This window comes from Canis aureus, chromosome 27 (genome assembly GCF_053574225.1).
Source record: "Canis aureus isolate CA01 chromosome 27, VMU_Caureus_v.1.0, whole genome shotgun sequence".
Lineage (NCBI taxonomy): Eukaryota > Metazoa > Chordata > Mammalia > Carnivora > Canidae > Canis > Canis aureus.
The window spans coordinates 30,323,096-30,344,785 of record NC_135637.1 but is presented as its reverse complement, the minus strand read 5'-3'; the positions used below and the strand labels follow the sequence as shown (position 1 = coordinate 30,344,785).

At 44.3% G+C, this 21,690-nt stretch overlaps 2 pseudogenes across 1 annotated transcript in view; both read right to left on the bottom strand.

Moving 5' to 3' along the window:
• The window catches only part of LOC144299601 (immunoglobulin lambda variable 1-40 pseudogene), a 36,163-nt pseudogene extending 16,256 nt beyond the window's left edge, over positions 1-19,907 (bottom strand). Inside the window, exon 1 of the transcript XR_013366284.1 lies at positions 19,723-19,907. The product of XR_013366284.1 is annotated as an immunoglobulin lambda variable 1-40 pseudogene (transcript). The remainder of the gene's footprint in view (positions 1-19,722) is intronic.
• Positions 1,792-2,411, bottom strand: LOC144299541 (large ribosomal subunit protein uL11 pseudogene; annotated as a pseudogene).
• Positions 19,908-21,690: the final 1,783 nt, after the last annotated feature.

Below are 21,690 nucleotides of genomic sequence, written 5' to 3'. Positions count from 1 at the left end.
CACACACTGAGGAGGATGGGGTTGGCTTCAGCCCTGGGAGAGCCCTGGGGGGAAGCATCTGCTGGCACCACACACAAGTCCCTGCTCAGGGTCCAGGCCTGAGAGGACACAGCTGCTGAGCTCTCATCAGGGATCAAGGGACCAACACACAGGCCCAGGCACCCTGAGTGAAGGATCCTCACAGAGCAGCCCTGTACGGACCACAGGGCAGTCCCTCAGCGCCCCCTCCTGGTCACAGGGCACTCACCTCAGCAAGGCCCAAAGCCCTGAGAGCCCAGCTGGTTTCCAGGGCTCACCAGTTCCCTCCCCATTGGCATGGCCAGGTCTGACTCTCAGAATGGGTTCCATCTCTTGGGCATTAGAGACATGAGTTCCACATGTTCTCACAGAAATGTATTTGTGTTTTAAACTCCTGTTTTTGTCATTTTTGTGTATTTTTTTGGACTTCTATTTGCCAACATATAGTATGACACCCAGTGCTCATCTGTCAAGTGCCTCCCTCATTGGCCATCACCCAGTCACCCCGTTACCCCACCCACCTCCTCTTCCATTACTCCTTGTTCGTTTTGTACCAACATATTTGGTGTATCAGTGACAAATCCGAGAAGCACAGTGTGTTCACAGATGAGCACTAGTGTGGCTCCCATCAGGCCATATTGTATTAGAATACAGTCTACACTATAGGGACATATTCAAACCCTCATTCATTGTCTCCATCATTCATGTCTCCCTATACAGATTCTTTTCTTTTATGGACAAACCTCATTTTTTTTCACATATTTTGCTGTGGAATCCACTCAGTAGGACTGTGTTGAAATATGGAAATTATATATACTACCGAAGATGGCGGAAGAGTAGTGTCCCCAAGTCACCTGTTCCCACCAACTTACCTAGATAACGTTCAAATCATCCTGAAAATCTATGAATTCGGCCTGAGATTTAAAGAGACAACAGCTGGAATGCTACGGTGAGGAGAGTTCACACTTCGATTAAGGTAGGAAAACGGAAAAAAAGAAATAAACTAAAAGCATCCAAGGGGAGGGGCCCTGAGGAGCTGGGCTGAGGCCGCAGCGAGCACCCCCAGGTCAGGAGAGCCCTGTCGGAGGAGCAGGAGCTGCACCAAACTTCCCGGATGGACAGGCGCCCACAAGGATTCAGAGCATGACCCCAGGAGGGTGGGGATGCCCTCAGGCTCCCGGGGGTACGAAAAAGCCCCTGCCCCGGGGAGAGCCCCACACCCTGTGACTGAGCTCTCTAAAGGGCTGCAGCATGCCCCGTGGCCTGGGAGCAGCTCGGAGGGGCTCGGGCGGAGGCTCCGCAGAGAGGGGGCTGCACGGCCGTGAGCCCGATTCCAGCAGTGCAGGCCTGGGAGCCCAGGGCGCCGGGGACACAGCCCAGGATCCGGCCTCCACCCGGGACAGGCGGAGGCGGGAAGGCCCAGGCAGGACAGCGAGGACACCTGCCGCTGGGGGCCCCAAGCTGAGCAGATCAGGGGCCCCGCCCCAGAGCATCCAGTCCCCTGCAGACTGGGAGTTGCAGTAGTTACTGCGGGAGCTGACTCCAGGGCTGGGGAGCTGGCCACCGCCACTGCTATTGTTCCTTGTGTCACCTTGTGCCAGGGACAGAGCAGGGCTGCCGGGGAAGAGGGACCTCACAGGATAAACAGCTCCCACTGAGACGACCTGGCAGGGGGCAGGACAGCTCCCCAAGTGCACAAACCTGAGAGTCAGCACAACAGGCCCCTCCCCTAGAACCAGCTAGAAGGACAGGGGAAGAGCAAGTTTTTTATTTTTTATTTTTTGTCAAATGATCCTTTGTTAAAATATTTTTCTTTGTAGTCACCTCGCTGGGCATTCCACTGCATAACTATTGATGTCATCTATGATGTCATGAGGGTTACGGCAACCAACATTGCAGCCCACAGACTGGGCAGTCCCCAGGATCTCTTTAATGGTTCCAGAGAGGTCTCTGGCTAGAGATCGGTGTCACGTCTGTCAGGCAATATTGACAAGCTCATCAAAAGTGATATTTCCACTGTGCTTAATGTTTTTCTGCTGCTTTCTGTCTCTTGGTGGTTCCTTCAGGGCTTTGATAATCAGGGCAGAGGCAGAAGGTATCACTTCAATCTGGGCCTGTCTGTTCTGAATGATCAGTTTCACTGTAATCCTTAGACCCTTCCAATAACCGGCTGTCTTGACGATGTCATAACCAACCTTTTTTGGAGACAGACCCGGCAGTCGATCTTCAGGGCCAGGGCAGACATGGCACCGACCTCGCCACCGGTGCACCTCAAGAACATGACGTTGATCTCATTGGGATCGAACTTAGGCGGCATGGTGGAGGCAGCTGGTGTTGGATGACCCTGGATTCAGGAGGACCAAAGACAGTTGCACCTTTGCTTCCTCTGAGCCTAAAGCCAAAAGCAGAAGAGCAAGTTCTTGACCAAGCAGTGCTGGAAAACAACAGGGGAAATCGGGGGACTTCCAGTATACAGAACAGGGGATACCCCTCCTTGTTTTGTTTTGTTTTTTGTTTTTTTGTTTGTTTGTTTCTGTTTGGTTTGGTTTGTTTTGGTATGGTTTTTTGTTCTTTATTAGTTATACCTTATGTTTTTTCCATTCCATTTTCCAGTATAACTTGATTTTAGCCACTCTGCACTGAGCAAAATGACTAGAAGGAAGAACTCACCACAAAAGAATCAGAAACAGTACTCTCTCCCACAGAGTTACAGAATTTGTATTTTTTTTAAATTTTTTTATTGGAGTTCAATTTGCCAACATATAGCATAACACCCAGTGCTCATCTGAAGTACCCCCCTCAGTGCCAATCACCAAGTCAACTCAAACCCCTGCCCAAATCCCTTCCACTACCCCTTGTTCATTTCCCAGAGTTAGGTATCTCTCATGTTTTGTCACCCTCACTGATATTTTCACTCATTTTCTCGCCAAATTACAGAATTTGGATTACAATTCGATGTCAGAAAGCCAATTCAGAACCACAATTATAAAGCTAGTAGTGGCTCTGGAAATAAAAGCATAAAGTATTCGAGAGACTACATGACTGCAGAATTTAGATTTAATCAGGCCGAAATTAAAAATCAATTAAATGAGATGCAATCCAAACTGGAGGTCCTAACAACAAGGGTTAACGACGTAGAAGAACAAGTGAATGACATAGAAGACAAGCTGATGCCAAGGAAAGAAGTTGAGGAAAAAAGAGAAAACCAATAAAAAGATCATGAGGAAAGGTTAAGGGAAATAAATGACAGCCTCAACAGGAAAAAATCTACGTTTAATTGGGGTTCCAGAGGGTGACGAAAAGGATAGAGGAGCAGAAGGTGTCTGAACAAAACGTAGATGAGAACTTCCCTAACATTGGGAGGCAAACAGGCATTCAGATCCAGGAGATAGAAAGATTCCCCCTAAAATCAAAAAAATAAAATAAAAATTCAACACCTCGACATTCAATAGGGAAACTTGCAAATTCCAAAGATAAAGGAAAAATCCTTAAAGCAGCAAGAAATAAGAAATACCTAAACTTTATGGGGAGAAGTATTAGGTTAACAGAAGACCTTTCCACAGAGACCGGGCAAGCCAGAAAGGGCTGGCAGGATATATTCAGGGTCCTATATGAGAAGAACATGCAGCCAAGAATACTTTATCCAGCAAGACTCACACTCAGAATAGAAGGAGAGATAAAGAGCTTCCAAGATAGGCAGGACCTGAAAGAATATGTGACCACCAAACCAGCTCTGCAAGAAATATTAAGAGGGACTCTGTAAAAGAAAGAGGAAGTCCAAGGGAACATTCCACAAAAACAGGGACTGAATAAGCATCATGATGACACTAAATTCATATCTTTCAATAGTAACCCTGAACGTGAATGGGCTTAATGACCCCATCAAAAGGCGCAGGGATTCAGACTGGATAAAAAAGCAGGACACATCTATTTGCTGTCTACAAGAGACTCATTGTAGACATAAGGACACCTGCAGCCTGAAAAGAAAGGTTGGAGAACCATTTACCATTCAAATGATCCTCAAAAAAAGCAGGGGTTGCCATCCTTATATCAAATAAACTGAAGTTTATTCCAAAGACTGTAGTAAGAGATGAAGAGGGACACGATATCATACTTAAAGGATATATCCAACAAGAGGACTTAAAAATCATGAATATTTATGCCCCGAATGTGAGAGCTGCCAAGTATATCAATCAATTAACAACCAAAGTTAAGACATACTTAGATAATAAATCACTTATACTTGGTGTCTTGAACACAACGCTTTCTAGAATCGACACATATTCTAAGTACAACATCTCCAAAGACACAAGAGCTTTAAATGATACACTGGACCAGATGGATTTCACAGATATTTATAGAACTTTACATCCAAATGCAACTGAATACACATTCTTCTCAAGTGCACATGGAACGTTCTCCAGAATAGACCACATAATGGGTAATAAATCAGATCTTAATCAATACTAAAATTGAGAATGTCCCCTGCATATTTTCAGACCATAATGCTTTGAAACTAGAACTAAATCACAAGAAGTTTGAAAGGATTACAAACACATGGAGGTTAAGGACCAACCTGCTACAAAAAGAAAGGGTCAACCAGGAAATTAGGGAAGAATTAAAGAGATTCATGGAAACTGATGAGAATGAAGATACAACCTTTCAAAATCTTTGGGATACAGCAAAAGGACTCCAGAGGGGGAAATGCATCGCAATACAAGCATCCATCCAAAAACTGGAAAGAACTCAAGTACAAAAGTTAACCTTGCACCGAAAGGAGCTAGAGAAAAAAGAGCAGATAGATCCTACATCCAGAAGAAGAAGAAATTAATAAAGATTATAGCAGAACTCAATGAAATAGAGACCAGAAGAACTGTTGAATAGATTAAGAAAACCAGGAGATGGTTCTTTAAAAGAATTAATGAGATAGATAAACCATTAGTCAGCCTTATTAAAAAGAAGAGAGAAAACACTCAAATTAATAAAATCATGAATGAGAAAGGAGGGATCACTACTAATACCAGGGAAATACAAACAATTTTAAAACTTATTATGAGCAGCTATACGCCAATAAATTAGGCAATCTAGAAGAAATGGATGCATTTCTGGAAAACCACAAACTTCCAAAAATGGAACAGGAAGAAACAGAAAACCTGAACAGGCCAATAACAAGGGAGGAAATTAAAAGAGTCATCAATAACCTCCCAAGACACAATCTCCAGGGCCAGATGGCTTCCCAGGAGAATTCTATCAAATGTATAAAGAAGAAACCATAGCTATTCTACTAATGTTGTTCGGAAAGATAAAAAGAGATGGAACAGTTCCAAACTCGTTCTATGAGGCCAGCATCACCTAAATTCCAAAACCAGACAAAGACCCCACCAAAAAGGAGAATTATAGACCAATATCCCTGATGAAAATGGATGCAAAAATTCTGGACAACTGTGTGAAGTTTCCTCAAAGAGTTAAAAATAAATCTGCCCTATGACCCAGCAATTGCACTGCAGGGGATTTACACCAATGATAGAGATGCAGTGAAATTCCAGGACACCTGCACCCCAATATTTATAGCGGCAATGTCCACAGTAGCCAAACTGTGGAAGGAGCCTTGGTGTCCATCGAAAGATGAATGGATAAAGAAGATGTGGTCTATGTATACAATGGAATATTCCTCAGCCATTGGAAACGACAAATACCACAATTTTCTTTGAAGTGAATGGAACTGGAGGGTATTCTGCTGAGTGAAATAAGTCAATCGGAGAAGGACAAACATTATATGGTCTTATTCATTTGGGGAATATAAAAAATACTGAAAGGGAATAAAGGGGAAAGGAGAAAAAATGAGTGGGAATTATCAGAAAGGGAGACAGAACATGGGAGACTCCAAACTCTGGGAAAAGAACAAGGGGTGGTGGAAAGGGAGGAAGGCAGGGTGTGGGGGTGACTGGGTGACGGGCACCAAGGGGGCACTTGATGGGATGAGCACTGGGTGTTATGGTATATGTTGGCAAATTGAACTCCAATAAAACTAAACAAACAAACAAACAAACAAACAAACAATAAATAAATAAATATTTCGTTTAGCTCTTGAAGAAACTACCCAGTTATGTTCCCAAGCGACTTGGACATTTGGCATTCCCCCCACCCAGCAATGAAGGAGAGTTCCTGCTGCCCCACATCCTGGGCACCATCTGATGTTGTGGTATTGAATTTTAGCCTTACTGATGGGAGTCTGATGCTACCTCACTGTTTCGGTGTGTAGGCCCTAGTGACTTATCACGTGGGAAATCTTTACACAGGTGCAATTGTTCTCTGTGTACAATTTTGTAAGGGGTCTGTTCACATCTGCTCACTGGGATGACACGACCCAGCACCCTGGAATTCAGGAGCTCCCAAAGCTCTGATCTGAAAGGAAAGAGAAAATCATTATCACCAAATACCAGAACTCAGGGAATTCTCACTAAATCCCTAGAGTGGTACCAGTGGACAGGCAGGCAGTGGGCCAACTGGTTCTCTTGGGTCACACATCTTGCACAACTGCCCTTCTTCTCATTCCAACACAGCAATAGTGTGGGTCATATCGCTTCTGAAATCCATGTAACTATTTTTTCATTGGGAGATGAATATCTTCAAAAGGAGGTATTTTCATTGGATTTAAACAAGTCTGGAATTTAAATTTAAACAATTCTGTTTCTAGTGAGATACAAAGCATTCAATGCCAGATTCTGAGCCTGTGTTGCTTAGAGGCAGGGACAGGGGAGTGATGGAATAAGAGGTGAATAGTAGGGCAGCCCACCTTTAGCCCCAGGCGAGATCCTGGAGACTGGGATCCAGTCACACTTTTGTCTCTCTGCATGTAGCCTGCTTCCCCCTCTGCCTGTGTCTCTCCTCTCTCATTGTGTGTCTCTCATGAATAAATAAATAGAAGAAAATGAAATATGTGAAGAGTAGACGTTATCACTTGTCTCTGGAAAACAGAAATTATCTGGGTGATATTGATCGTATGCAGCTCTACAGCAATGATGATCAATCTCTCCCCAGGCTGCAGCCCAAGGTGGTCAAAGACGTTTTTGTCAACACACCTGGGCCTGGAAAATTAGGTTTGAATCCCTGCTTGTTCTCTCAGTGCTGTAATGGGTCACAATATAGCATCTCTGCCTGAGAGCTGTGGTAACATTGCCATGGTAACCCCTGTGTTTCTACTGCTCTTGTGAAAGAGAAGATGACCTTGGATCTGGGGTCATCAAGAGATTCCTTAGGGCAGTGACACATGTACACATGGGAGAGTTCTTACTCTTGATATTCACATATCCTACCACCCTGGATTATGGAAAAGTTCCAATGGGGACTAAGGGAAGAGGGAGACAGAGTCAGTACCTGTGGGCTCAGGACACCCACTTACAGGAGTCTCCATCAACCTGGTGGCAGCTATAGCAAAGGCTCATTCATGCACCCACATCAACCAACTTCACTGAGGCAGGCTGAGCATTTTCCCAGTAATGGTGCAACATCCTCCAAATCTCATAGCCCATAAAAGGGTTCATGGCCATAGGCCCCAAATTCCTACTTTGATGGACCCCCTTCTCCTCAAGTGCACAACCCAAGCCTCAGGTGATGAGTGAGGGATCCCATCCAGCTCTGAGAATAGAATTGCCTATGACCCGTGTCCTCACACAACATCCCACATCCCAGTGTTCATGCCTAAGACACAGTGAACCTTGGTCACTTCTGAGCAGTGAAGCCTGTGAGGGAAGGGAAGGCTCTGCTCTGAGCCCTGGAGGTGCTGAATCCATGCTGGGGAAGACTACACCCCCTGTTTAGATAGTCCTGGACCTCTGATGGAGACAAAGTCAATGAAAGGCTCATTGTCCTCATTTCAGGAGAAAAAATCTTCGCAGCACAGATTCTGGTTATATGACATTTGGAAACCCAGGTAACATGACTGTTACCACATTGAAGTGTTTTGTTTTATTCTTGTTTTATTTCTGAGGACATATAGAACTTGAAGAGATAATGGAGAATAGGCTCATTATGAACCAGGCGGTAATTTTAAGTACACATTAGATATATCACTTATTTTACACGTTATAAATTTTCATGGAAGAAGCATCTGAACAGATGAAGGATTTTGTCCCATGTCCCAAACTGTCAGTGTCACTGTTAGAAGCATTATTGTTTCTGATTAGACAGTGAAGGTCAGTCTAGTCCTCAGGCTGCAGCCCAGAGATGAGGGTGCCCTCCAATGACCGAGGCATCCTTGGATCAGGAGAAGCAGCTGGGGACCCCAGAGCCCTGGTGCTTATCTGAGTCTAAGTAGTAGTACAGGTGATACTAGGGAGAGCTCCATGGCTTCTACTGGAACCAGTTGATGTAATAGCTGCCAACACTGGAGCCACTGTTCACGGTACAGGTGAGTCTGACTGTTGTTCCAAAGATGTCAAGAGGGAGAGCGACTGGGTTAGCACAGGCTGGGACAGGGACCTGCAAACACAGACACTGATGTGTAATGGAGCAGAGACCAATGTAAAACTTCCCAGCATCTGAGCCAGAGGGGCTGATGGAGCCAAGGAACTGGAACATGGTATATGACGCCTGTCTGTCTGTACCTGTGCACTGAGAGAAATACATCAGGAGACAGGAGTATAGGCAATGATGACCATCCCCACACCAGGTGGGGTCCCCAGACCTCTTTTTGTCCTCCATTCTTTTCTACAAGAGGGGTGTCCATGCAAATGAAGTCCATCAGGTGATTTCCCAGCCCCTCCCTGAGCCCTGGTGCTGGAGCTCAGCTCACAACTCATTGTGGAGGTTGGGAGTTGCTTCTCCTTTGGGGAGAGCCCTGGATGAAGCACCTGCTGAGACCACATACAGAGTCTGCTTGAGGGACTCCTCCAGGCCTGAGAGGACACAGCTGCTGAGCCCCAACAAGGAGCACAGGGCCCAACACACCATGTGATGGGTCCTCACTGAGCAGCTATGTAGGAATCACGGGCCCATAGCTCTCCACTGGTCACAGGCACCCAGCCCACCTTGGACCAAAGACCTGGGATCCCAGGGGCCTTCACCAGCTCACCAGGTCCATGTCTATTCACAGTCCCATGTCTTATCTCTAGATACCATGATTTGTACACACTGCACATGATTACTCTGCTTCCTCATTCTCTGAAGTGATGCTTCTCTATGGAAAAGACAAACATGTACACAACTGACCTATTCAGGTGTCACTAGAGAAGTTACCCCAAGGTGAAAGTTAAGCGTCTATCAGGTCAAACATCACTGATCAGAGGACAGTGGAGCTGGTTTGAGGGGTTTGAGGCAGATCATGAGGGATTGATGGAGTTGAATACTGTCCAGGAAGTAAGGTTCTAGGCTTATTGCCAAGACAGCAGTTCAGCAATGATTTTAAAGCTCAAGTGATGCTGTTACAATCTGTTCGGAATCAGATATGACCGAGTGATTTGTGAAAAGCAAACAGCTTTGCCTGGTGGAACATTTACTGGTGAATATTAGACATAGCTCTTTAGGTTTGGAAGTGAGACATATCTCGTAAATTCATGGTTTGTGTGCATTTGTGTTTTCCAATTCCTCTCAGATATTTGTTGCTCCACACACTGTTTATATTGTACCCAATTATTTTTTCTTTTTTTTAAATTCTTTTTATTGTAGTTCAATTTGCCAACATATAACAATAACACCCAGTGCTCATGTCATCAAGTGTACACAAGTATTTTCATTTATAGTTTCGTACCCTTTACTTTCCTTCAATTGGAAGATGAGTGTGAAGTTTTATCGTTGTTTCCACATGCCTGGGATTAGCGTGCAGAAATCATGTTCTCAATGGGCCCCAAACAACTTTGGTATATGTGCAAATAGCCAAGAAATCTCTAGACTCATAAGGACCTGAGGTAAAAGATATATGACCATGATCACCCTCTTCCCTCAGGTAACTTTAGGATGAATGTTTCAGATGAGTCATGGTGCATTTATTTAGATGGCCATACCTTTTAATTTATTCTCTTATAAAATTTATTACATGGACTGTTTTCCTTTTTTTATGATTTTATTTATTTATTCATGAGAGATACACTGAAAGGGAGAGAGGCAGAGACACAGGCAGAGGAAGAAGCAGGCTCCATGCAGGAAGCCCGACGTGGGACTCGATCCAGGGTCTCCAGGATCACACCATGGGCTGAAGGTGGCGCTAAACCACTGAGCCACCCGGGTTGCCCTGATTTTCTTTTATACATTTATAAAAGATTTATTTATTTGAAAGAGAGAATTGGGATAGTAAGAGAGAGACAGATGAGTGGGGGGCGAGTGGGTGGGTGAAGCAAGCTCTCTCCTGAGCAGGATACCTGACAAGTTGATTGATTTTAAATGTTACAAAAATTAAATGTCTAAAATGACCACTCTTGATAATCTGTCACTTTGCATTTGCAAATATTTCATTATAATTCAGTTCCTATCTTCATGAAACTTATGGATTTTTAATATCTTTTATTTTGAAATTTGAGTCTGGGTATAATAAATGAGGAAAATAAGCTTTATAATGTATACTCAAAGTTGTTCATTCCTCCCTGCTTCTCTGTAGTATTCTCATTATTTCCTCCTTAAATGTTTGAAGGCATTCTCTAGAGAAGCCTTTGAACCTGGAGTTATCTTTGTGGCAAGGATGTCAGCAGAAGATATGAACAAATAATTTGGTATAAGTGCTGGTGAGCATGAGTTAAACAAAGTGATTCCTCATTCCTTAAACATAATCTACAGTGCATAAATTGTGTCTGTGGCTCCACTTTATATGATTTTAATTTTCATTTACCTTTAATATTATTGTTTCTTTTGTTTTTTATTTTATTTTATTTTTTTTAATTTTTATTTATTTATGATAATCACACAGTGAGAGAGAGAGAGGCAGAGACACAGGCAGAGGGAGAAGCAGGCTCCATGCACCAGGAGCCCGACTTGGGACTCGATCCCAGATCTCCAGGATCGCGCCCTGGGCCAAAGGCAGGCGCTAAACCGCTGCGCCACCCAGGGATCCCTTGTTTTTTATTTTAAATACTTTATTTATGTATTTGACAGAGTGGTCTCTGACTTTAGAGAGTGCATACAATCAGGAGGAGAGCCAGGCATAGGTCAAGGGAGAAGCAGGCTCACAGCTGAGCAGGGAGCCGGATGTGGGGCTCAATCCCAGGACACCAAGATCATGATCTGAGATGAAGACAGATGCTAAACCAAATGACCCACCCAGGTGCCCCCTATATCACTGTTGATGTAAAAAGAACTAAAATACTAATTTTATTACAATGAGATTATTTTAGTAATATTTAATAAATATAATGTATTTTAAAGCAAAATAAACAGAAGCCATCCAAGTATAATGTCAAGTGTTGCACAACATTATTTAGAAGGAGCCATCAGACAGATAATAATTACGCTATCCTATGTCTCTTGATATTTCCCTGAGAGCCCACGGTCATCAGGAACCATGATGCTCAAATCGTACAGTCTCCAGGCTGAATTACACATTGACATCTACTGGTCACGTGTTGTCCCTCACCTCTTCATGTCACAGCATACACTGCTCCAAAGCAGGCTGTGGTGACCACAAATGGATTGCAATTTTGAATCTGTTTCTCAGTGTTCTTGAATCGTTAGTGGGATGTGGGAATGATTAAGTTAGAAGATATTACTCTCTTTACATGTAAGGGGATATTTTCAGAACTAATTTCATATTAATACAATAACAGACGCTTCTTAACACTAACTTGCATACGAGTATCTTGGAATGCTTGTTAAATACACATCTATGAACAATGAGAATGGTTTCTGATTTAGAAATATAACATGGAGAATTATAGTTTTATCAAGCTCCACATGATGAAAATATTAATTTGGTCCTCATCATCAAATTAGTGAATAAAATGAGATCTACCAAGCCTCTATGTTTAATAGACCATATTGAAAACTGTCGATTTAAAAAAAAAGAAAACCGACGATTGAGGCTCAGTATTTGTTTATGTATAATGGAAATGAAGCTCCTCACTCTTCAACATTTTAGACAGAGAGGGAGCGAGGAAGCACAGTCTTGGAAGGTCACATTGGATAGATGGACATGCCCTGGGAGAGATAAATGGGGTTCATTTCATGAACCACTGAACAGGAGAATGGGGTCAGGGAGCTTCACTTCCCATGGTGTTGTTGACTCTTTCCCCATCTCACTCTCTCTCCTGCCTTTATTTTTTTTAAGATTTTATTTATTTATTCATGAGACACACAGAGAGAGGCAGAGACATAGGCAAAGGGAGAAGCAGGCTCCATGCAGGGAGCCCGATGTGGGACTCGATCCCAGAACTCCAGGATCACTCCCTGAGCGGAAAGCAGATGTCCCTCTCCTGCCTTTAAAGCTGAGCTTTTCTGAGCCCATGAGGAGGTTTTGGTTGCACCTCCCCATAGATTTAAATCACTGTGTAAATGTACTACCCATATGCAGTGAACAATAATAGTCTCATCCTCAGGCTGGGCTCCTGTGATGGTGAGGGCAACTTTGTTCCCAGAGATGGATCCAGAGAAGCGATCAGGGACCCCGGGGGGGCAGCTGCTTGTGCTGTAGATAAGCATGCGAGGAGCCGGCCATGGGTCTGCTGGTACCAGCTGGGGTAGTTACTTGTAAAGACTGACCCAGAGCTGAGGCCACATGTGAATGTGACTGTCCCTCCTGGAGACACTGAGAGTGATGGATCCTTGGTGACCACAGTCTGAGAATCTGCTCCTAAATTCAAGAGGAGAGAAAGGTGTTGATATTGGAGGCAAGGGTCGCATGAGTCCCTGTTTTAAGTGCTCCCCACAGATGTAAAGTCTTTTTCCTGACCTGAGCCATAGACAAGGAGCCCAAGAAGAAACACTGTCCAGGCCATGGTGGGGACCCTCACAGACTACAGCCTCCTTAGACTCCTAGGATGGAATGGGGTGTCCCTGGACCTTTTCATGTCTCCTGTCCCATGAGGTTAAGAAAACACTTCATGCAAATCAGCTTCCTCTCTATCCCTGCCCGAGAGTCACCAGCATGTCCCCTAGGAGACTTTGAAAGGAGCAGAAACTGGGACTTCACACACGCAAGTGACTGCAGGGTGACCTGAGACACTGGGTGTCAGGAGGACATCTTCCAGTAAATGACCGCCATACTGTCTCTAGTGACCTCTGCCCCAAGGCTCTTCTCTGGAAAGCCTGAAAGCTGAATGAGGAGGTGGATGTGTTCTCACCTCCTGGCCCCACATCTACCTCATCTCAAACCTAACCCATCCCTGGAACATTTTCTTCTCTCCCCAGTGACATTCCCTCTTCTGTCCTTGGAGGGTCTTAGTAGTGCCCCTTCCAACAGTGAGGACACTGGAAATCTCAGAGCCCCTGTGACAGAGGTAGGGGCAGTGGTCTCCTCTCAGTTAATCATGGACCCGGTCTGCAGTAGTCCCCGGGGAGCTGAACAGGGATGTCTTTATTAGAAATGAGGATGACATTGTGTGAACAGGTGATGCTCATGGAGCATGTTGAACTCCATTCCCCTTTGTGTTCTGCTGTTGATTGTATTGCATGATTGTCCTGTTCATCTATCATTCCATGAAAATCATATCTGGACAGGTTATCCCATGCTTTAGTAGAGGATGAATTATGAGGCCTGTGTGATTCAGAGCTGAGAGCTCTTGTGGCTCCAAGGCCATAAGTTCAGGAAAGTCACCCACAGTGAGGTGGCCACTTGCTTCCTCTAGTGTGCAGGAGCCAGTCATAGATTTTCCTGGTCTTCCTCACCCAGACCCTGAGTCTCACGATCAGCCCACTAGCGCCCCCTGCTGACCTCAGACACTATGTCGCCAGCCTGAATTAACCTTCCCAGACCTCCTGGAAGGGCCTCTGACCTTTGCAGGTGGTCCTCTGATGTCACCACCCAGGACAGTACAATGAGCAGGTCAGCTCTGTGGGGTTGAGCCATTCATTTTTGCAGGGCATCGATTCCCTCAATTGGACAGCTAACTGGAATATTTATGTCTCAGTATGTTTCAGGTTTTCTGGACACTTGAGTTTGCATCTGCCTTGTCCCTGGTATCATTACTGGGACTTAATGCACTTGAAGTAAGCTCAAGATTTAAAGTCTCTAGAGAAGCCCATTGGTTCAACCTTGGTAATAATTCTCCTTGGGTTACCCGTATAGGCTGACTTACTTGGTTATTGCTGTTGTTGTCAGGGTCCCCTGCTAGGTTCACCAGCCTCCACTTATTCCACTTAATCCACTTATTAGTGACATTTCGTAGATCTATATATTGGTTTTTAGATACACTTTTTTCTAGGGCTGCCATAATAAAGCACCACAGAATCGGTAACTTAATACAATAAGAGTGCATTTCTGCTGTTCATACACAACTCCACAGTCTGTAGGGAGTGGCCATTATCTGTTTGGAACCTGTAGAGGAGTCCCTCTTGTCTCTCCATAAGTGTAAGAAATTTGAAGACAATTTTTGGGGTTTGCTGTCTGCAGCTGCAGAACCACAATCTCTGTCTCCACCTTCCCACGGATGCCTCCTTGACTCCATCTAACTGTCATGTTACAAGCACAGGAATCAATTGAATTAGGAGGTCACACCACCCCCTTCATCACCGCATCTGGTCCAGTTATATATGCAGCACCCCTTTTCCATAAAAGGTCATATCCTAAAGTCCTGAGTTCTACAATTTCAACATATGTTCTTTGGTAGGATACAGTTTAAATGAGGATATTAGGAAAGAAGAATTTTTTCCAAAAAGGCTTATAATTATCACTATTTATTTATTTATTTATTTATTTATTTATTTATTTTAAATTTTTTATTTATTCATTCAATAGAGACACACAGAGAGAAGCAGGAACACAGGTAGAGGGAGAAACAGGCTCCATATAGGGAGCCCGACATGGGAATTGATCCCAGGACTCCAGGATCAAGCCCAGGGTGGAAGGCAGAAGTTCGACCGCTGAGCCAAGGTGGCGTCCTTTTTTTTTTTCTCAAAACATTATCATTACTATTTTTAAATATGCAAAGCAGTTGGATTGCACTGAAATGCCATCTAATAAAATATATATTAAGAGAATACAAAATGAGGATTTTTCCATTTTTCATTTCTTAGCTGTAAAGGAAGATTTTTTAATGTTTCTTTCTGTCTTTGAAGAAATGTATTTAGCCTCCATCTAGTTCTGATCCAACAGACATTTTATAATACAAAATACCTAAATTTGGGTTTTTGTGAACTAATGCCTCCTGAGTCACTCATACACTTACTCGATATTAGGACTTACACAGGAATGGAAATCAATCCAGACCCTTCTCATCCCCATCTCCCTATGGCTGGTCTGCATGATGCTCTAGGCTCAGGTGCTTGGCCATGAGATGTCAGTAATCGCATGATATTTGTATCCACACTGGATGAAACAAAGTGTATATCTCCCTTCCTTATCTGGTTCTCTCACTGGGCCCAGCACCACTATAGTGTAGCCCCCAGGGGTACTCATCCTCGTCCTCAGGCTGGGCACTAGCAGATGGTCAAGTCAGACTTGTTCCCAAGAAGGGAGCCTGAGAAATCAGTATTTACTTGGGCAATCTCTTCCTGGATCCAGTATGGATTCTCCTTTCTCATTCAGGATTTTATTTTCCTGGTTCTTGACATGTCATATATTTTTACTGGCTCCTGAATATAATGGCTATTATATAATGTTTTTCTTGGTCCTCAGTTACTTTTCTTCAAACAAGTGATCCTCCCGCTGATGAGCAGCAGCAAGGGGAAGGGTGTTTGTGTCAGTTTCCCAGTGGCTCAAGTGAAAATGTTTACCACTCTGCTGCTTACTCTCTGCTGGAGAAGGTGGGGCAGTGATTGCCACTTCCCAGTTCCCATCAGGTGGAGGTGTGGGACGAGCTGTTTCCTGGGCCCTGCCAACACCATGGTGGGATGCACAGGACTGAATGGAATGGCTTTCTTGCAGGGAATGGATCCTCTGCTCCCCACTGCATTCCTTGTCCTCACTGACACCAGGGAGAAGAGGGTCAAATGCAGGTCCAGCTCCTTTGCTTCCTGCATCAAAGTTCAGTGATTTTATGCTCAGGGAGAGCACAGGCTCAGTTCCCCAGTGTTCAGACAGTCACTAGCAATGGGTATATAGCAACAAACCAGCTTTGCCTTGTACCACTGCATTCATTCTCTCTGCTGAGCAATGAGGTTCAGATGGGGTCACCAGGACCTGCCAAAATCATGGGTGGGAAATACTGGAGTGCAAACTGCCAACTAGGCTTGCCTTGTCCAGAATTGTTGATGTTCCCATGCGATGGAGGCTCAGCTATCTCCTGAGTAGCTGACACCATGGCTGATGGTATTGGGGCACTGCCTGCTTCTGCCAGGAGGATATGGACACCATGTCTCTGATGAACGATAATGTAAACCCTGCATGAGGGCACAGTTTGGGGATTCATTAGGTGTGCAAGTGATGGGCAGGTTTGTCCAAATATTTCCTCCTCTCAGGCCAACTTATCTCCATATCTTCTGAGCAGAGGAGTTGCTGCTTTTGGAGTTTGGGTGTTTTTTGGTTTGATTTTCTGGATCTCAGGCTCTGGATGATTCTTGGTTGGAGGAAGCTACAGCATCCTGTCTTACCTGTGTGGGACATCATACAAGAAAAAGAACCAGGGTATGCACTCTTGTGTTTCCCTCAATTTGTTTGAACTCTTCCTTCTTCCTTCTTCTACCTTTTGATGTCTTCCTATACTTGTTTGCTGTCGTGTGTCAGGACATTTCATTTGTAAGAGAGAGGACCTGCATGAATGGGAGCACTCCCTACTGTCCAGAACTGGGGATCCTCATGGTGCCTTCTCTGAATGCTTTCTTCCAGGGCTAGGATGGCGGGGATCCTGCTGAGCTGCTGCGATGGAGGAGATTATCTTGACTCTCAAGCTGTGTAATTAAAAGACAAAGAACGTGATTATTATTTTTACATTATTCTATACAGGGTAATAAAAAGTAAATACATTCCATAACCAAGAACTCAATGTGAGACGTTTTAAAGGCCAGCAGGAAACCAGCATAGCACAAATGTCTGGCTTTCTGTTCTTAAATGCAGAAGAGTGGAAAGAAGAAATTTTGATTCCTTCTTTCCCTTATTGTTTGTGTGTAGAACTTTTTTCTGCAATAATTTCATATTTAGATAAATAAATGCAAATATTGGATAGATATCTCTATATTTCACCTAGCTTTTTCTAATGTAACATTTGTGTTCCTATGATATGTTTATAAAAACAAGTACTTGCCTGATCATCTTGTGAAACTACAGAATTTATCTAGATTTCAAGGTTTATTTATTTACTTATTATTTATTTATTTATTTATTTATTTATTTACTTACTTACTTACTTACTTACTTACTTACTTACTTACTTATTATAACACAGTTTTGCCTGAAATCAATCCAAGTAACAACATTGCATCTATTCATCAGGACATATTAAAATCCTCCAATGTAGGAGTTTTCAGTCTTTCTCTGCTCTTGATTTTGGGAATTTGGAAACAGTTGGTATGCTATTTTTTAAATGTCCCAAAATATGGGTTTATCTCATGTTTTCTTATGATTATGCTAACGTTATGGATTTGGGGGAAAATAACCAGAGATGAATTGATGTTCTTAATACCTCATAGGGAAGATGTGTCATACTAACATGACATATCATTGAGCATATGGATGGGGACAGTCCAAATTTGCTGATTCCTTTTCTGTTCATAATCTATCTGATGCCAGTCTACTGGATTTTGGCCATTCTGATAGGTGTGCAATGGTAGCTCATTCACATTTGCATTTGTTTTTCCCTAATGATATGCAATATGTAACAGAATATCACACGTTTAAATTCTATCTGCCTATCTCCTGTGAAATATCTGGTAATGTCTTTTTTCTAATAAATTTATTTTTTATTGGTGTTAAATTTGTCAACATACAGAATAACACCCAGTGCTCATTGCATCAAGTGCCCACCTTAGTGGTAACAATTTAACTTACTTTTTCTTCTTTTTTTTTTTTCTTGTGCTTTGTTTGAGAAGTTCATTGTATAGCTTTTTTCCTTCTTTCTTTCCTTTTTCCTTTCTTCCTTTTCTTTATTTATGTACCTTTCTTTGTATCCTTTCTTTTATTCCTTCTTATATATATTTGTATTTTTCTATTTTTTTATTACTGCTCAACTCTGACGAAGTTTGGCAATTTATCTGAAATACATTCTGCTTCTGATTTATCGATTTTCTCTTAGATTTTATTTTTGTCATTATTAAGGGGAAATGGGACACATCTTCTCTTATAGACATTTAACATCACATTTTCCAGTCAGCCAGATGATACTAGATGTGTTACCATACCAGTCATGGCACCAGCTGCTCTTCATTGGCTCCCGTGTTCCTAAAACCCGTGTTCTGCTGCTATAATCTTTGCCTATGAAGTTAGCGAAATACACCAGTGTTTTTAATGACTTGGCAAAGAGGAAATAACTCTGCTCTGGAGTGACACCAGGGTTGGTAGTAAAAGTCCTTATGACGATCCCATCTGGAGGCCTAGAGAACACACAGCCTGAATCCATACATGCTGCAAATGAACTTCCAAACAATAAGCCATTTTGTTCAGGTCCAATGCATTGAGGATAGAACTAAGGAAGTGTGCAGATTTATGATTGCTTTGAATTGTGTTGATTATGAATAAAATTTCCATAAATATTCATGTGGGGATTTTTCTTTACAAAGCTTTTTTTTTTTTACCTTTTATATTTCTTAGTGTGCATTGATTTATGTGTTCCATGCAATAATCAAATAATAAGAAATCATCCTCTGGTTGAAAGTAAGGCAATAATGATCCCAGCTGCAAAAAGAGCTGACATGTGCATCAGCAGAACAGGGATGGGGCTGAAGGACCATGATAGCATCGCGACCTAAGAGAATTTCTTTTACTGAGAAATCAGAAGATGACAAGTGAATGTTCACTAGCCTAAAAGAACTTGTCCCTGATCACGAGGACAAAACTGTCTCTTTCCTTTGACACTCTCTGTGTATAATGGGCTACTCTGAGTGACTCTAAGGTCAGAGATGATGAAGCAAGTGCCATTCCCGGGAGGTCCCCAAGATGCGCCTGGGCTCAGGGCATCAACTGAAGAATCAGCAGAAACCCAGGGGGAGCCTAAGCAGGCAGCTGCTGGGGCACTCACTCACTTTGCAAATGGGTAAGTGGGTTTTTGTCTCACTTCCCCACAGGCCTGGAGCACTGTGCCAGCATTGATACTGCTGTCATATGCTGAGCAGTAATAATCAGCCTCGTCCTCAGCCTGGAGCCCAGAGATGGTCAGGGTTGCTGTGCTGCCTGACCTGGAGCCAGAGAATCGATCAGGGACCCCCGAGGGTCGGTTACTACTATCATAGATGAGGGTTCTGGGGCCTGTTCCTGGGAGCTGCTGGTACCAGCCCACATAACCTCTACCGAAGTTGGGGCTGCTTCCAGTGCAGGAGATGGTGACCCTCTGGCCCAGGGACCCAGACACTGAGGCTGGCTGAGTCAGCACAGACTGGGCCCAGGAACCTGCAAGAAGGAGAGAAATAAACAGGGTGATGCTGTAGTCTGGACCCAACATGCCTCCCAGCCCCTCCCCTTGTCCCACATCCAGTCACCTGTGCAGTGAGCCAGGAGGGTGAAGAGCAGAGGGAACCAGCCCATGGTGGAGGTCATCACGGATCCTGTCTTCAGTGGCCCCTCAGCTGAGCAGAGCCTCCCCTCATCTCTCCCTTCCCCTCTTCATCCTCTGAGAGAGGGAGGTGACCTTCCATGCAAATGAGACCCCAGGTCTCTGACCCCTCCCTGGCCCTGGGTCAGGTCCCTCTGCTGAGGATGTCAAGGGGTTAGGTAGGGGAGGGGCTATGTGGGGCTGGGGTGTGGTTAGGGAGGTCCGGCTGTGAGACTTGAGAAAAGGCCACAGTCAGTGCCAGGAGGTGTTCCCAGCTCTGATCCAGCCTAAGCCCTAAGAAATAAGCCTCAATTCCCTTCTGGCATCCTGACACCACTTCACCCTGCATTACATGGGGATCAGTTGGCCATAGGACTCAGGTCCTGTCTCCAGAGCTCTATCCACTCTCCTCCTATTATCTGGACATGTCTCCCCACATTTAGTCTCCCATGACTGTGGCATAGATTTTAGGTGAATTTAGTCTCCCATGACTGTGGCATAGATTTTAGGTTACAATCTAGTGTCTCGGTGTGAGGGACTCCTGGGTCGCTCAGTGCTTAAGCATTTGTCTTTGGCTCAGGGCATGATCCTGGAAGTCTGGGATCAAGCCCCACATCCGATTCTGTGGAGGGAGCCTGCTTCTCCCTCTGCCTATGTCTCTCTCTCTGTCTCTGTCTCTCTGTGTCTCTGTCTCTGTCTCTCTCTGTTTCTGTGTGTGTGTGTGCGTGTGTTTGTGTGTGTCTGCCACGGATCCCTTGGCTTTTCATGGGCCACTCAGGACTCAGGTGGTGTCTCTACACCAATTCGTCTGACATCACTGTCACAGCCAGAGGAGTGAAGTGTCCCCGTGTACAATTGGCCTTTTCTGTGCAGGATGCTGAGACCTTCCTCCTATATGATGACCCTGGTTTCAGCCCTCTCCTTCTCTGAGTTTTCTGAAATACTGAAGCCCAGGGAGGTAGATTTTCCAGGTTGTGGATGGAAGCCCTCATGTGCTTTCCAGGAAAGGTTACACACTGAACATCGTTGTCTCTCACTGTTTTTTGGCCTGTTTTAAACTTAGTTTAAATAAATAAAACATTTTTAAAAGGCTTTCATTTAAACAGACATATGTAAACATTTTATAAAATGCTTTGTCTTTTTTTTTAACATCATGGGTCTGATCATGCAGGCAGGAAAACCGGAAGTGATGCCCAAGAGCCCCCATGAGGACCCTGTTGTATGAACTTCGCAGCCATCTGAGTACTGGAATTCCCATACACAGATGAGCTTTCTGGATGAGAAATTCCGGGTCCCACTCATATCTGGGGTGGGCACAGCTTGGGCCTGGGCCCAGCATGTGCCAGACAGAGCAATTGCTAATTCAGCCCCCCATGAGTAGGGGAATGAATTTCTATTGGCAAAAAGCACCTGGACCCAGGGTTGTTGTCAAGGTCACCTGTGAGTGGTGGAGAGTGGAGATGAGGGGCCACATCCCTAAAGTCACAGACCCTGTGGTCCTGACTTGGAACAGATGATTTAGCAGAGGTCCAGCCTGGCTGGATGTGTCCCTGTTGAGACTGTGGGAGGGACACCCCAGCCCTGAGAGCATAGGGAGGGTGAGTCCCACATCCTCAGGGGCCTTGACAACTGGTGGAGCAGCACTGAGACTGGGGTCCCAGAATCAATGTACTGATCAGCCTCAGGCTCTGATTGGAGCCCAGAAATGGTGTGGGGGCTGAGCTGACCATGGAGACAGAGAGTTTCCCTAGGAATCCTGAGGATCAGCATTCTCCCGAGGAACAGGAATTCAGAGAATATCCTGGCTGCCCAGGTGACACGACTACAGTTCCTTGTGTTCCCTGTTACTAGGGATTGTGCCTTCTGGAGACTGTGACACCAAGGATAGCTGGTGAGCACAGAGTAGCCTAACTTT